The sequence below is a fragment of the Pelodiscus sinensis genome, chromosome 19, assembly GCF_052426305.1.
Source record: "Pelodiscus sinensis isolate ZL-2025 chromosome 19, ASM5242630v1, whole genome shotgun sequence".
Taxonomy (NCBI): Eukaryota; Metazoa; Chordata; order Testudines; family Trionychidae; genus Pelodiscus; species Pelodiscus sinensis.
Window position 1 is genome coordinate 31,410,877 of NC_143070.1, and position 12,849 is coordinate 31,423,725.

General features: G+C 53.1%; 5 non-coding genes across 5 annotated transcripts; 3 read left to right on the forward strand and 2 right to left on the reverse strand.

Moving 5' to 3' along the window:
• Positions 1-547: 547 nt before the first annotated feature.
• TRNAF-GAA (transfer RNA phenylalanine (anticodon GAA)) lies at positions 548-620 on the forward strand. Its single transcript has one exon. It is a non-coding gene; the product is annotated as a tRNA-Phe (tRNA).
• Positions 621-1,654: 1,034 nt separating this feature from the next.
• Positions 1,655-1,736, reverse strand: TRNAS-AGA (transfer RNA serine (anticodon AGA)). Its single transcript has one exon. It is a non-coding gene; the product is annotated as a tRNA-Ser (tRNA).
• Positions 1,737-8,538: 6,802 nt separating this feature from the next.
• On the reverse strand, positions 8,539-8,612 carry TRNAT-CGU (transfer RNA threonine (anticodon CGU)). The gene has a single exon. It is a non-coding gene; the product is annotated as a tRNA-Thr (tRNA).
• A 1,555-nt stretch (positions 8,613-10,167) lies between these two features.
• Positions 10,168-10,250, forward strand: TRNAL-UAA (transfer RNA leucine (anticodon UAA)). Its single transcript has one exon. It is a non-coding gene; the product is annotated as a tRNA-Leu (tRNA).
• Positions 10,251-12,123: 1,873 nt separating this feature from the next.
• On the forward strand, positions 12,124-12,339 carry LOC149522957 (small nucleolar RNA U3). The gene has a single exon (XR_016347479.1). It is a non-coding gene; the product is annotated as a small nucleolar RNA U3 (small nucleolar RNA).
• Positions 12,340-12,849: the final 510 nt, after the last annotated feature.

Consider the following 12,849-nt stretch of genomic DNA (forward strand, 5'->3'; position numbering starts at 1 on the left):
TTTGCCCTTTTCCATCACAGGGAGGGCCAGTGGCTGAGGGAGGGGAGGGGCTGGGGTGCCAGAGGCAGGCTCTGGCTGGGAGAAACTCCCAGCAGCCAAGCACATTTCTCAGGCAGCCCCTTCCCTGCACAGGGGGCACAGGTCACACGCCTGGGTGAATAAGAGCTTGTGGGGACTGGCCAGGGCTTCAAGCAGGCAGCTCCCATTGGCCACAAACAAGCTTGGAGCAGGGACCAGGCATGAAGCCTTTTCCTCTGCAGCTGAGAGACACAAAGGGCCCAGCAGCCCCTTCTCTCAGCTGTGCGTGGGGGCAGGGCGAGCAGGGAATCTGCCTGAGGCTTCTTGCTGCCATGTTGGGTGGCTTCATGGGCTGGATCCAGCCCGCTGGCCTGTATTGCCCAGGCCTGGCTGAGAGGGAACCTTGGCTCTGGGCTGTGGGGGAGGGGCGCTGTGGAAAGGCCAGTCTCGCCTTCCTGGGCAGGGCATGACGACATGCGGCAAAACATCCTGGACAGAGAATTACAGGCCACACAGGACTCTTATCACAGCCAAAGTAGCTCAGTGGGGAGAGCGTTAGACTGAAGATCTAAAGGTCCCTGGTTCAATCCCAGGCTTTGGCATGCTCCAATAGGGGCTAATTACTTCAAGTCAATGGTTTTGCTTAGAGCTGTTCTCACAACCTGCACTGCAGGAGAAAAGGGGAGATGAGCTGCATCCTGGGGCTCTTCCTGCTTTCTCTTGGCCCTGGGTCTCTATCCTGCCACAGGGCAGGTACAAGGGCTACAGTTGGGGGGAATCAGGTGACCACAAAAAACACTCCCTGTTGGCAGTGCTGGAACATGGCACCACATGAGCATGTTGCTAACACCCATGTCTCCCCCCCTCAGGGCCACTAGAGATGTCCTTGCACCCTGGGGCTGTCTGTCTGGGCCATGCACTCATGCACTCACACACACTGGCCCCTCCCTTTCTCGGGCAGGGCTCCTGTTGTTCCTTGCTTTACTCAACCTGGGAGTTGGGCTTATCCCCAAGCAGCAGGGGCTGTGTTTACTTGGCGAGACACAAATAGCAGCAGAACCCCTGTTCCCACTTTCTGCTTGGCTTTGAACCAGGAGCCTTTTGCACATTAAGCAAACACGATACCCACCACCCCACAGAAACATGCTTGTCAGTTTTTTTCTGTACATAAACTTGGACAAATATTCTGTTACTAATTCTTTGCCCAAGGCAGAGCAAGAGCAGGGAACAAGACGCCCCCCCCAATACTTCTCTAGACCCTTTGCTCCCAACACGGGGGGCGGGTGGGGGGCGCTGTGTGCCTCGGGAGGAGTGACCCACATCATATCCCCAACATTTCTGCCCTTCATGGATGGACCTTTGGGGGCAGGCCCAGACGCTCCATCCTCTAACTCAACTCCTATCACACACTGGAGCAGGGCAGCCCCCAGGGGTAGGGCTGAGCTATGGGGTGCTGGGCAAGGGGCAGAGGCTGCAGGAGCTGAGCGTTTACCTAGAGTCCAGGGACCCATAAGGAGGCACCATGCTCTGTGTCTCTCTCGGAAGGCGCAGAAAGGGATTGACTGGGGACAGGGAGAGTGTATATGGGGTTGTGCAGTTTGTTGCCCTGGTTAGGGCGTGGCCAAAACACAGACCTCGCTGTGAGCAGGATTTGAACCTGCGCAGGGAAACCATATTGGATTTCTAGTCCAACGCCTTAACCACTCGGCCACCACAGCTGTGAAGTCAGCAGTGCTCCAGGATCAGGGACAGTGGTAAATAATCCCAGTGCCCAGGCCTGACCTCACCCGCCCCACATATTACACACAGCAAAAATGGCTCCAGAATAGGGCAAGCTTGGGGGCTCATTGCTGGGCCCTGGGGTGAAGCATTAAACTAGCCCCCTCCTGTGGGGCTGTGAGTGTTGCTGTCCCTGCTGTACAGACAGGGCCATGGAGACAGGGAGAGGTTCACTGAATGGGCCAAGGTCACCCAGCGAGTTAGAGCCCAGCTCTGCCCCCAGCTCCCTGCCCCAGCCACCGACGTGCTGACTCCCTCGCTGCCAGGGGGCTGTTTGCATTGGCCTCTTTTGTTTTCTTTTCTGCTGTGAGACATTGGGACAGTTGGCCAGGGCATCCCGCAGTTGCCATCTCCCTCTGCACCGGTGCTGTCCAGAGCCCCGACTAGCAAACGCTGACACTGCTGTTAGATCCAGACCAGAGGGGAATGTTTAAGGGTTATTTCGGAAGAAGGGTTTTCTCCCCAAATAACTGCATCTAAACGGTGGTTTTTATTTCGTAATAAAGTATTTTGAAACAGCGCCCGGACACGATTATGCAAATAGAGAACGGGATATTTAAATCCCGGTTTCATTTACAATTTCGAATGTCTCCATTTGCATCCCTCTCCTGAAGGAGACTGCAAGTGTCGACATGTCCTGGGTGTTGCAACCTCCCAGCACTCACCTGATGTTCCCTCCCCGCTGCCTGAAGACGTTTGGGAGTCCTCCTGCGTCTCCTGGAGCTGCAGGACATCAGCGTTGTCATCCTGAAGCTGCAGCCGCTGCTGCCCAGGTGTCTCCATCCCAGACTCCACAACTATCCCTGGAGACAGGGGCTCCCCACACCCCAGGATTCGGTCCAGTTCCTCACAGTATGCACAGTGCTGCGGTGCTTCCCCAGAGCGGGACCTGCCCTCACGGGCCCTCACGTACCCCTCCCGCAATTCGTTGACCTTGGGTCTGACTTGGTCTAGGATGCAGGACGGGGGAGGTGGCCTTTCTCTGCAAGGCCATCAGCCATTGGGCCATATGTTAGATAATTTCATGGAGGTTAGGTCCATAAAAGGCTAGTAGCCAGGGGATAAAATGGTGTCCCTGGCCTCTGTCTGTCAGAGGCTGGAGAGGGATGGCAGGAGACAAATCGCTTGATCGTTTTCTTCAGTCCACCCCCTCCGGGGCACCTGGTGCTGGCCACTGGGCTAGATGGACCTTTGATCTGACCCAGTACGGCCGCTCTTATATTTTTATGTTCATGAATGTCCACGTTCCTCCTCCTGGACTGCCGGGCCTGCAGAGACTCCCCCTCGGATCACAGCTCCAAGAGGGTCTTTATCTCTGGCCCAGACACTGACAGTGCCCAGTGTTTCTGCCCCTTGCTTGGTCCTGTGATGTGTCCCTGGAAGAGGTCTCTGGGGGCTTGTGCCTGAGACATGGCTCTCCGGAAGGCAGAAGTGCTCGATCTTAGGCAAAGGACCCAGAAACAACACTTTACAGGAAAAAACACAAGGACGGCTCTTGATCCGCATCCCTGGGCCACACAGAGTATCCAGAAGCCACTTCCCCACCTCTCCCTTGGCTGCTCTAGAGCTTAGCCCAAAGTCTGATAAACTCTACTCTCCCACCCAACAACCTCTGGGACTCCTCTCCCGCCAAGCTCCTCACACCACAGAGAGTGCAGGGCAGCCACTACCCCAGCGTCACCACCCCTGATCTTTGCCTAATGGCCAAGAAGTTCTGCTTTACCCAAACCACACAGGCACCCTCTCACCTCTGGCTAGCCTCATGGCAGATGTAGAATTTCCTCACTAATTTTCCCAGAAGTTTTGCAGGCAGGCATTGGTAGTATAGTGGAGAGCATAGCTGCCTTCCAAGCATTTGAGCTGGGTTCAATTCCCAGCCCATGCAATGTAAAGAGGGAGCATCAAAGCTCCTTGCTGAGCTTTTATTTGAACCCCAAAAAAACAGGCACAAATGGGTTCTGCAGCTGTGGGCTGCCTCTCACCCCTCTTCATCCTCTCCGAGAGCGTGCACAGTAATGCAGTTCCTCCCTCACATACCCCTGCGGCAATTCCTTGACCTTGGCTCTGACTTGGTAGGATGCGGGGGTAGGAGGGAGGTGGCCTTTCTTTGCTAGACCATTGGCCATTTGGTCAAAAATGTCGGCATTCCTCCACATGGACTGCAGGGCCTGCAGAAACTCCTCCTAGGACCACAGCTCCAAGAGGGTCATTATCTGTGTCCCAGACTATGATGGTGCCTGGCGTTTGCTGCCCCTTGCTTGATTTGATTCCCAGCCAATGCAAGGTGGGAAGGGAACAGGCAGCCTCCTGGGGGAGATCTTATTTAACCCTGAGCAACAGGCACAAGTGGGTCCCACAGCCAAGGGCTCCCTCTCACCGCTTTTCGTGGGGAGCAGCTCAAACAAAACTAATTTGGCTGTTGTGGAGTCTGCATGGGGCTTGTACCCGTGACATGGGCATTATTAGCATCAAGCGCTAAACAGCTGAGCCAGCAGGCCCATGAGTGGCCCCACAATAGAGGGAAGAGAAGAGTTTTCCCTGCTATTGGGGAAAGCAGGCCAGGCCAAGGGCCTTTCAGCCACTGGGTCTGTGCAGGCTGGAGCCTCCTCTTACCAGTTTTCTGGCCTATTTCCTGAAAAGCTCACAGTCTTGTGCCTATTTCTCTTTCCCTGTCCATAGCAGGCAGCTAAAGGAGAGAGACAGGGTAGAACAGTCACCACAGCAAACATATCTGTGGTCAGCACAGGGCTTGAACCCAAGACCTTGGCATTACTAGCTTCAAAAACTAACCAACTTTACTAGCCAGCCAACCCAAGCAGAGCTCACAAATAGCCCTTTTAGAAAGGCATGTCCTGCAGCTGAAGGGACGTCTCTGCAGTTGCCAATGGCTCTTCTCTGACAGGGCCACTAGCGACTCACTGTGACGTGGGCTGGCTAGTCCAGCTGGTTTGACATTTGGTCAAGGTGGCTGCTGGCTGGCATGGGGCACTGAGACCCAGGGCAAAGAGGCAGCTGGAATCTCTTGCTATCAGCATCTTACCTCCCAGCTTCTTCCCTGTCAGCAGCAGCCACAGCCCCTTTCAGGCCCTGGGTCAGGCCAGGGGAGGCCTCTTCTGTGTCCCAGAAGGACCTGGGAAAATGTGAGCAAAGGAAGCAACAAGGCACCACTGGGAGTTGAACCTAGGATCTCCTGTTTAAAAAAAGCAAGCTAAGCCATGGTGCCCCCCTCAAGCTATTGGGTGAAACTGCTCTGTGGCCCCAGACAACACCTTTGACTCCCAAAGTGCAGCAATTTCCTTCCAGCCCTGGCTGTGTCTGCAGCTGAGCTGCACAAAGGAAGATACAAGATCCCTGGGGGGGGGTCTTTGCCGGATGAACGTGCCTGAGGAAAGACGCGGGAAGCGCAACAGACACACAAAAGGGGACGTGGGACAGTTTGAGTCACACACACGACAGGTGGCGCAGCTCAGCCAGTGACCTTATCCACTCACCGAGCTTCACAGCTTCTCCACGCTCCAAACCCCACCAGGCAAACTGCCCCATGGGCTTCACCCGCACCATGCTCAGGGCCTGGGGTTTTTCTGTCCTTTTACCAGACCAAATAACTAACCACCCCACTGCTCTGGAGTCTCTGCCTCTTATGGGCCTTCTCATCCTTAGGTCCAGTTTGTCTCCAGACAGACCCTGCTCTGCCACAGGCTGTCACTCCTGGGCCTTCTGGAGCAAAATGTGCCTCTTCATTCTGACTTTGAATACCTGGGCTTTTAGCACTCAGATCTGCATCTTACACCAGCATTTGCTAGTACAGGGTCTGAACAACTTCTGCAGAGAGGGAGAGAGCAACAGTGGAGCATCCATGCTAATTGTTTCAGAGAGCAGAGGAATGTAAACTCTTTGCCAGTGAGAGAAACTGTCACCCCACATGGGACTTGAACCCACAATCCCTGGCTTAGGAGGCCAATGCCTTGTCTATTAGGCCACTGGGGCACCCAGAAAAGACTGTCAGGGAAAGAAATTCTCCCTTCTAAATCTCCCTTCTTCAACTTTTAGCTCCTGATTAAGCCCCTTTGAAGAAGCCAGATATCACACCCCTCTGAAAATCAGCTTTCCATGGGTATCTGTAGCTGGCTCCAAGTCATGGGCCTTGACATTTCGTCTCCCTCCCGAAACCAGGGAAGTGTCTCCCACCGCTGCAGCCTCCTGAGGCTCTATGGCCCTGTCTGTACAGCAGGGACAGCAACACTCACAGCCCCACAGGAGGGCCCCTGGCCTAGCAATGTGGCCCCCTGAGCAGCCTCTGATGTTCCCTGCGTGAGCCCCAGAACCAGCCCTGAGTGACGGAGGCAGGGAGAGCAGCTCACACATGCCAAGGGGCTGGCCAGGGGCAGGACATGAGCCTGCAAGGCAGCAGTGACATCACAAGGAACTTTTACAGCACCTCAGCTCATTGGCTGAGAGGCAGTGACCTCACAGAGCAACCATGGCAACAGCCAGGCAGAACAGGGGCAATTTCAGAGACCCCCATGGCCTGGCTGCCTGGAATCTCCTTTGTGAGGTTTTCCCTTGAACTCTATGATTATTCTCTTCACTTTCCTATTGTTTGTCTGTGTGATCGCTGTCTGGATTGTAGCTGTTTCTGTCGGCTGTATCATTAATTTTGCTGGGGGAAAATCAACAAAGGTGGTGGAGTGTGATTGGTTAGGTAAATCATAATAGTATGTGAGCTTTGGTTAGTAAAATCATATTAAAATAATTGGTTAAGTAGGACTCAATTTTCACTCTATAAACTGGGGTCCAAGGAGACCAGGGAGAAGAAGGAAAAGGGGAAACGAGAAGAGGAAGAAGGAGGGAAAGGGAAAGGAAGGAAGAAGACCAAGAAGGAGGAGGGAGACCTGGAAGCAGAACTCACCTCCAAGGCAGCCTCAGACCAGAGCGCCCAGGACCCCTCTGCACGACCGGTGAAATTGTTTGCTGTGTGAATTCTGTGGGTCAGGTGACGTCAGGCCTGGGCACTGAGATTATTTATGAATTTCCCTGGCCTGCTGTTACTTAGAGCTGTGCTGGCCGAGTGGTTGAGGCATTGGCCTTAAGTTCTTATAGCGTTTTCCTGCGCAGGTTCAAATCCTGGTCACAGCAAGGCCTGTATTTTGGCCACACCCCTTCCTAGGGCAACATGGTACCCAGACCCTGAGAAGAACATGCCTGTCCCATCAGAAAGGACACCTGCAGAAGGCAACAGAGGCTACAAAAGCTGGAGAGAACATGGATTGCAGGGTCCTGCCTAACAATAGGAAAACCAGTCTGGCTTTCAGCAGAGCCACCTCCCCATGGACACAGCCAGGGGACCAAGCAGCTCCAGTGGCCCCTCCCTCTCCCCAAAAGCCGGCCCTGGTTGGGGAGAAAGATGCTGGGCCCAGCGGCCTCCCTTCACCTGGAAGAGGCAGAAGTGATGGAGACAGGCCCAGGGGTGTGTGGGCTGCAAAAGCCTCTTGTTCCCTTCTCAACTCCTAACAATGCAAACATCAGGGAGAGTAGCTCAGTGATAGACTACAGATTATATGAGTGTTACTTCAAATCCAACTGACCATTCAATGGAAAAATGTATCTCTCCAATTCCATTACATTCTAGGTTTCTATTTTTTGGATTCTATAAATGAATACGAACCCTTACTGCTGTCCTGTGCCAATGCCCATAAACCAGGCAAACCCGTCCCTCAGCTGGAGCCAGCTCAAACCCGCTGTGTGTCTGGTTTCTGTTTCCATCCGTTCAACAAGGGTGTGATTTGGAAGCCCAATGGCAGGTCCTTGGTCTCCACGGGCTGTGCTGTGCAGAAGAACAAGAACCACACCCAGCTGGGGAGGAACGGCCTAGTGTGTATTGCAATTGGTGGAGGAGGTGCCCAAATCTACCGGAGATGGGCAGGAGCCTGTTACAAACACACAGTAAACACCGTTATCAGACTGCCCGGTGCACATTTCTACCTTCCCTTGTGCACACAACATACCTGGGGCTCTAATTACTGGCCACCTGCCTTTCACACAGATCATTGATCCTTGTGACTTTCAGGTACATTCATACGGCAGCTGTTTAAACGTAATGTGCTTCTATTGCATGATCAGCACCAGAATCTCCGGCTATGGCTACACTACGAATTTTCTCAGCAAAAAAGGTGCTAATGAGGGTTTCATTTGCATGAGTCATGATCTTATTTGCATATTTTCTGGCAAACTGATTTTGTGCTGGAGTTGCTGTGCAAAAACAAGCAGTACGGAAGTTTTCTTTTTGTGCAAAACCCCCTTTTTCTGCAAGATCAGAATACCTCTTCTGGGGGGGGGCATAAGAATCTTGTGAAAAAAGGGGTGTTTGTGCAAAAAAAATGTTCTCATGGCTTGTTTTTGCACAACAATCCCATTGGCAGAAAATATGCAAATGAGATTGTGACTCATGCAATTGAATCCCTCATTAACATATTTTTTTTAAGGAGAAAACTTCTAGTGTAGATGTAGCTTCTGTGAGTCATCACTAGGCCATGTCTTCACTCAGATGGAGCTTGCTGCTGAAATCCATCTTCCAGAGCTTGATTTAGCAAATCTAGTTAAGCCTCACTAAACCAAACCCCTAGGGCACCTCCTGCTCTTTGCTACTATCCTACTCCCACTGTGAGGGCACCACCAAGCTCAGCTGAAGGTAAAACCAACTCCAGATACATGTTGAAGAAAAGGCCCATTGACCTGGCAACAAGGCACCACTGGGAGTTGAACCCAGGATCTCCTGCTTACGAGGCAGGCGCTTTAGCCAACTAAGCCATGGGGCCCTCCTTGGAAACAGCCCTCAAACTGTTCTACTTTATGGTGCCAGACACCCCCTTCCCATTCCAAAGTGCAGCCGTTCCCCATTCCCCTCCAGCTCTTGCTCTTGCCATGACTCAAGGCCTGCGCAGCCCAAGACATTTGATTGGCAGCTGGTACCCAAAACCATTTTGTCAATTGTAGCAGCAGGCCCCAAAGGGACAGACCCAAGGCAGCCGCCTGGTCCTAAGGCAGGGCCTGCAGCCAGGGGGAGGGAGAAGAATCTCTCCTTTCAGCTGGAGTTGAATCAGCCACCTAAGGACACTTGCCGAGCACCTGCTACAGGCCTCTGCTCTGCCAGCTGAGCTATGGAAGGTGCCTGGGGCAGGCTGCTTTGCCTATGTTGGCCCTCTCATGAGTGCCAGGGCAAGAGCCCCCCGAATGGGAGGGGCAGGAGAACCCAGCAGCACAGGGGTGTCACAGGCGCTTCACCCGCAGAAGGACCCTTGAGTGATCCAGGCAGAAACGCCGCGTCTCGCTCCCTGCAGCTCCCCTTGCTGCCCTGGCAGGCGCTGCCCCTTCTCCCACCGGCCTGGGCCTGGCCTCCCTCCCCGCCCGGCACCACAGAAAGCTCCTTGCCGTGAGCCTGGGCAAGCTTAGGCCCTGGGCTCTGGGGCCAGCCCCGTTGTGGGTCAGAGCCCCCTGGCCACAATGCTACTCCAGGGGGCCTGGTTCCAGGGCCTCCTAATCCCAGGGACTGGGGGGCTGGAGGCCTTTGCCCTGGAGCCTCAGAGCTCCCCCAGTGCCATCTGCCAGGAGGGGGAATCTCCCGCAGGGCCGGTGCGATGAAGGAACCTCTCCCAGGGCAGTGCCCCCAGCCCAGTCCCTGCCCCTTGCGGGGGCAGGTAAGAGATACCCCCTCCCCTTCCCCAGAGAGCAGCCCCCCAGGGCTATAGGGGCGGATCTGGCCCAGGGCTGCTCCCAGCAGAGGTGGCTTTGATCCCAGCCTGGGTCCAGGGAAACTGCTCCCAGCTCCCAGCATGTGCGAGGTTGGGGGAGTGAGCAGATCAGCGTTTGCAGATATTTACACTTATTTGCATAATGCGTATGCAGATATGCAGGGCTCGGCAATTAGGGCAATCTGCCCACCCGTGGTGAGTAGATTTTAGCCCGGTGCGGCGCTCGGTGCAGTCTGTGCATGCGCAGTGATATGTAAATAAGATGTTACTGGTCTGGCAAAAGTTTGTGAATGGTTTGTCTGCCCATGGTATAAACACAAAGGCTGGAAACACTGGCCTGATCCCTGGGGACTGGCCGAATGCAAGGCAGGGAAAACATTGGGTGAAGGGAGGGGGCATATTTTCCCCACCAGGCCTTTGTTCCTCGGAATCCCTGGGGACGTTGGGTTTTGTCTCATTTTTCTTCCCTTTTCCCTGCTTCCTTCTTTGCTGTGAGGAGGGGGCAGCTCTCGCCCTCGCGGTGGGAAGCCATGGTACAGGGATGGGATGGGCACATGCTCTGAGAGGGAGTCCCTGGGCTGTTTGGGGAGAAAAGTTTCTCATGTCGGTTCTCCTCCACACCACCAGGATGGCCGAGTGGTTAAGGCGTTGGACTTAAGATCCAATAGATGTTTGTCTGTGTGGGTTCAAACCCCACTCCTGGTAACTTCCCTTCTTTGGCGAGACATTGATCAGGATGGTGTATAATCCTGCTGTGAGGCAGGGGACTGGACTTTGTCTCTGAAGGTCCCTTGGGCTATATCTGCACTGCTGGGTTCTTGTGCAAGAACACATCCATGCTGGTGTGTGTGAGCTGTGCTTCTGTGCAAGAGCATCCATGGCAGTGTGGATGCTCTCTTGTGCAAGAAGCCCTTTCTTACCACACTTTACTATAAAACTTCTTGCACAAGAGCGAGTGGGCAGTGTGGCCCTTCTTGCACAATAACTGACCAGTGTAGACACAGCCTTCCAGTTCTAGTCCCAGTTCTGATTGGCTGAGCAGGGGCCAGTCACAGGGGGGAGACTCAGGACTTTGTTAAAGCGACGAGGAGTCCTGTGGCACCTTATAGACTACCTGAAGTGTAGGAGCATAAGCTTTCGTGAGCAAAGACCCACTTCTTCAGATGCATCTGACGAAGTGGGTCTTTGCCCACGAAAGCTTATGCTCCTACACTTCAGGTAATCTTTAAGGTGCCACAGGACTCTTTGTCGCTTTTGCAGATTCAGACTAACACGGCTACCCCTCTGATACTTGATTCAGGACTTTGTTGTTCTCCTTAAGTCCCAGCAAATGAGCCAGAACCAATCGACTGCTGGGGGAATTGTTCTGCTTCTCGCCAGTGGTTGTCTCTGAGAAGCTCCTGAGTCTCTCTGTGTCCCGATGCTTCTAACCCACTGGCTGAGCCATCCCTAGGCTGGGCTGTGGGGCTGTAGCTCCTTTGAGGCACTTTATTCTGATCCGTCAGGGTGTGAAACTCCAGACTGAGGGGGAGTTTCAGCATCAGGCTTCTGGGTCCTTTTCTTCAGTCCCCACCCCACTCAGTAACCCACCCCCAGCCTCTTCCAGCACAGCCTGCCCCACTTTCCCCTATAGGGCTTCCACAGGGGCCTCTGTCCCAGGGGGAATGGGGAGTCCCTGCCCCCGGCACCCACCCAGCCTGCTGCTGCTCCCACAAGAGCAGAGGATTCACCCGACACAAGTAAGTGCCTCTGTCCCCCCTGACCCCCGCTGCTGGTTTTCCCTCCTATGTAGCTTGCTGGCTTAGGTAAGGTTACATGAGACTGCTCATATCACCCCCTCAGCAGGGAGCCCTGGGCAGCCGCCCTGCTCGCTCAGGTCTCAGGCTGGCAGGGCCTGCAGGGATATTGGGTTTGAATGACAAGGTGTTGGAGCAGCTATTAAAAGGCTTCTTCCTTGGCAGGGGCTTTGTGCTTGTGGATTGGCTATTTCTTGGATGACTGGTGCTTGCACATGCAGCTGGGCTTTAGCAAATCAGAATGAAGTGAGTCATGAGTAACCCAGTGCCTCTGGAAATGGGAGTGGAGTAAAAAGTACAATATTGTCTAAAAAAAATAAAATAACTTGAATAAAAATCAAAGTGTGACAAAAATAAATGACTTGAGTAAAGTACAAATACCCAAAAAAGGTCTTGAGCAGTGTGATCAAGTATTTCTACTTAGTTATTTTCCACCTCTGCCCGGCAGGCAGGGGTTCTTGGCCCCTTGCTGGGCTGTGGACTGGCAGTTTGTTACCACTGACTTAGAGGAGCCCCAGGAACTGCAGTTTCAGGAAGAAACAGCAAGAGATTTTGATTGGCTGCCAGGTGCTCCACATGCTAATCAGGAGGCATGTTTCTGTAAACAGGGACATGGAGCATATTCTAATATACAGATTTCTAAACCTAGTGGAGTGTGTTTGAATGGGACAAGCATTTTGCTGAGATTATTTCTGTTTCACACAGATGTTGTGTGAAAACATTCCTCATGAGGAGAAAGTGAATGCACATGAATGTGGGTGTGTAGCGAGCAGGCTGCTGTTAAGACTGTGCTTTCAGGGATCATTTCTATAGTTGGTAACTAGAGAAATACAGCTGAAAGTGGTTGGTCTCGCTAGCCATGAGGATGAGTGATAGTGTTCTCTTCTGAGCATGAAGCAAGCAGACAGTGTTGTTTTAACGCAATTGCTGTCTGTTGTTGATGATTGTTCCTTCTTTCCTGTTGGGAAGCTGGAGGAAGAGAACACAGGCTGAGTGGTTGGCTACTGTCAAAATGTTTAAAATTAGTTTTCAAGTAGAAAGGAGCAGGGATTTCACTTTATAATCCTGTCCTGGCTTTTCTTGAATTCCTGGTTTTACATGTGCTATCCTGATCCTGATGTTTTCATGTTGTTCTTTCACCAGCTTTTGGGTCTTTTTCCCTGTGCTTCTCACACTCAACTGAGCCAGTCTCTTAGATCTGCTTCATGCCTTGTTCCTCATTTGTTCCCTAGTGGCCCTGGGAGAGATAGATACTAGGCGCAGCCAGGTGTTAATTATCCCTTGGGTTAGTGTCTTTCTCCCATAACTTGTAGCTAAGATATTTGTTAGTAACTGGCAGAGGCCGCTGGGGCTCACCCCCGAACAGGTGCCCACAAACTCAATATTGGTGCACAAGATGAAACTCACCCTGCTCCTGGAACAGAAACACTGATGAGCAGTGAGGCCCCTCCCTGGCAGCACCGAGCAGTGAGAGCTGAGTGAAGGGGGAGGCAGGCCCAGGGGGAGAA